Consider the following 3,918-nt stretch of genomic DNA (forward strand, 5'->3'; position numbering starts at 1 on the left):
CGCCAACTTAACACACTACCCGGACAACTGCTTCACCACCTGGCTGCTCCTGCTCCAGCTTCCGTCTGTCTTCTCCCACCGTCTTCACCACCCTGGCTCCTTCTGTCTCCATCCTGGCTCCTCCCTTTGCTAACTACGCAATCAGCTTCAATAGACTATAGCACGCCATGATTAATGTTCTCTGCCACTGGAATTTGATGTCATGTTCCTTCAGTAATTCCTCCATTTCCAAAGTACATCAGGTGCGTAGTCATGATCGAAAGAGATGCTATTGCCTTTCCATTCAACCACTATCTTCTCCCATGCCGTTTTGATTAGCAGCTCATTTGTCCTGTAGTTCAGAAACTTGGCAATTACTGATCGTGGTTTGGCTGTGGTTGGTGGCTTATGCGCTAGCGTTCTGTGGGCCCTTTCAATCTGGAGATCCATCGCTAAGTTTAAATCTAGGGTCGATTTGCAATCATGCAATCATGTCCGAAATGTTTTCCTCAGATCTTTCTGGTACACCATAAATCCTGATGTTTGACCGTCTGGCTCGTCTCTCTTGATCGTTAAGCCTAGTTTCAATTTGTTCCGTTAACCGCAGCATCTCCTCTAACACTTCTTCCGTGTTTTGAATTCCGTCGCTGCTCGCGCTAACTTGCTTCTGGCCCGTTTGGGTTGATTTCATCATCTTTTGTAGTGTTTTTTCTTTGTCTTCCCCTTTTCTCCATAATCGCCCCTTCCATATCTCTTTCAACACTTAAAAGTAGTGAATATCTCGATCTGGGGCAAGATAAAAGTGCAAATTGCTAGAGCCAACAAATTATGCTGCCATACACGATTAGACGTGGACCGGAAGCCTCCTTTAAACCATTTTTAAGAAAATGGAAAGAAAAAATAAATAAACTATGGCTACTATAGTTAATCCATGGCAACCACAAATTAACCATGGTTTTGCTACACTAACCAGGGCTGGAAATGGGGGGAACGCGGGGGACGGAGTCCGGGGAATGATTTACCATCATCGGAAGACCTCTTTTTTCCATATCGGTCGCTGCCTCCTCCGCGGAGTTGTAAATAACCGTGCCTTCAGCGTAGAACACCTTTAGCTTGGCCAGGAATCGTGACTGGAATTTGATGTCATGTTCCTTCAGTAATTCCTCCATTTCCAAAGTACATCAGGTGCGTAGTCATGATCGAAAGAGATGCTATTGCCTTTCCATTCAACCACTATCTTCTCCCATGCCGTTTTGATTAGCAGCTCATTTGTCCTGTAGTTCAGAAACTTGGCAATTACTGATCGTGGTTTGGCTGTGGTTGGTGGCTTATGCGCTAGCGTTCTGTGGGCCCTTTCAATCTGGAGATCCATCGCTAAGTTTAAATCTAGGGTCGATTTGCAATCATGCAATCATGTCCGAAATGTTTTCCTCAGATCTTTCTGGTACACCATAAATCCTGATGTTTGACCGTCTGGCTCGTCTCTCTTGATCGTTAAGCCTAGTTTCAATTTGTTCCGTTAACCGCAGCATCTCCTCTAACACTTCTTCCGTGTTTTGAATTCCGTCGCTGCTCGCGCTAACTTGCTTCTGGCCCGTTTGGGTTGATTTCATCATCTTTTGTAGTGGTTTTTCTTTGTCTTCCCCTTTTCTCCATAATCGCCCCTTCCATATCTCTTTCAACACTTAAAAGTAGTGAATATCTCGATCTGGGGCAAGATAAAAGTGCAAATTGCTAGAGCCAACAAATTATGCTGCCATACACGATTAGACGTGGACCGGAAGCCTCCTTTAAACCATTTTTAAGAAAATGGAAAGAAAAAATAAATAAACTATGGCTACTATAGTTAATCCATGGCAACCACAAATTAACCATGGTTTTGCTACACTAACCAGGGCTGGAAATGGGGGGAACGCGGGGGACGGAGTCCGGGGAATGAATTTCGAGGGGGGACGACGTTCCATCTCCAACTGGTTAGATTTTTTTGGAAATGAAAGAGATTTCTATGTTTTATTCATTCAATAGCCTACGCACATAAGCGTAGTGTAATATATAATAATAATAATTGTTGAAATTATTTTTTTGAAGTCACTTGCTTCGTTCCTGAATGAATCAGCTGTTTGAACAAATCGACTGACTGATTCAGTAACAAAGACAGTGACTTGCTGCCACCTATTTAAATAATTTAATATTTCTATATTTAGAACTTATTTTAAAACATTCATCACATAAAATTGTTATTATGAATTTAAATGCTTTCATGCTACCTTTGAGCCTAATTAAACAGTCTGTAAATATACCTAAATGCCACTTTTGTGTTCTTGTGTGTATTGATTTAATTTGATTGGTAGCTTATGTATCCTGACTGGGTCTTATTAGCTAATTGAATGTACTGTTATAATTTAAAAAAAATTAATGAAAAGTTTATACATATAATTACACAGGGTGCCTTTGATCTTGATACCTAAAAAGCATATAGAGGAAACATGAAATAAGTTTAATGTCATAGATTACAAAGGTTTTTATAATTAAATCTGAAAGGTCATCTAAAAGTTACCCCAACTTACAGAGTTCCCCCAGTGAATTTTGGCCATTTCCACCACTGACACTAACCATAGTTTAACCATGGTATTTTTTAGTAAAACTATGGTTATACAAATGGTAGTCAATATGCTAAAATAAAATATGGTTACTACACTTTTACTACAGTAAAACCATAGTTAATTTTCATAAGGAAAAGCTATCAATTATTAATGTAAACAACTATTATCAATCAATTATTAATTAAATATATTTGAATTGTTTACATTTTTATAATACACTATCGTCTTGTTGATCCACCAGTTCACATTTACAACTCAACTCTGCATGTTTGCAGCGTAAAAACATGGGTTGATTTTCTCATTGGTTCGATCAAAAACAGCAGCTCTACCAGCAGGAGGCGCTTTTGAAGTGGCAGAAATACAGTGGTTTCCCCGGTAATGGCTGAACACAAAGCAGCGTAGCACCGGACTTTGAAACGTGCAGCGCTCATGTTTATTTAATAAATTCATAGCCTTTTGAAATGTAATCGTCAACAGATGACAGATGGATAATAGGCAACAGGGAAAACTGCAGTGTTAATTTTGACAGTAAATTTTGATTTAGTTTCATTCACAGTCTTTTGACTAAAATGCCAAATTTTAGTAGTAAAATTTTAGTTATCTGAATTGTTTTTAGTTTTAGTCTAGTTTTAGTGGACTAAATATCATAAGATTTATTCGACTAAATCTACAGATGGCTAAAATCTAATGGGTTTAGTTACAGTGTAATGCATTTATCAAGCATTTCTCTAACATTTCCAAACTCATTATATAGGTTTGATATTAAGGTTTTAGCATGATAGACACAGATTTAACTGCGGTGACACACAACATGCCTTTATGTTAAAATTAAATAAAACCACTTCTCACAAAGAACAAGAACATGGTCTTCTTTTTAATTAAATACCAATTTTATATAGGCTAACTATGCATTCTTTATAGCAACTTGTTTACCATATTCTTCATTCTTTCAAGCAGACATATTTATTTCTATAAATAAATTTAGATTAATCTTTAGAGCTACCAAAGTTTTTTCAGTCAAGAGCAGTGCATGATTTTCTGTCTTTCTGTTGTTGCTTGATTAACATCGGTGACTCAAACTATAGCAACTAAATTAGGCTGCTGTCCCTTTAAAACTGAACGCACAGCTGCAATGGATGCAGTGTACTGATACACGTTCTCCCTACTGTTTACCTTCACTTAAGACATAATCAACTGTGTTTACGTGAATACTCGTCAAAACGGACAATTCGACATCATTTTGTGTGTAATTCTCCGTTCATGCGACGCGAAAGAATACTCGCGCGCTGTGAGAGGCGCTTTCTGTGTGTGTGCTTCAGTGTCTGCGCTCAGAAAA

This window comes from Sinocyclocheilus grahami, unplaced genomic scaffold (assembly GCF_001515645.1).
Source record: "Sinocyclocheilus grahami isolate Dianchi unplaced genomic scaffold, SAMN03320097.WGS_v1.1 scaffold1999.1, whole genome shotgun sequence".
Lineage (NCBI taxonomy): Eukaryota > Metazoa > Chordata > Actinopteri > Cypriniformes > Cyprinidae > Sinocyclocheilus > Sinocyclocheilus grahami.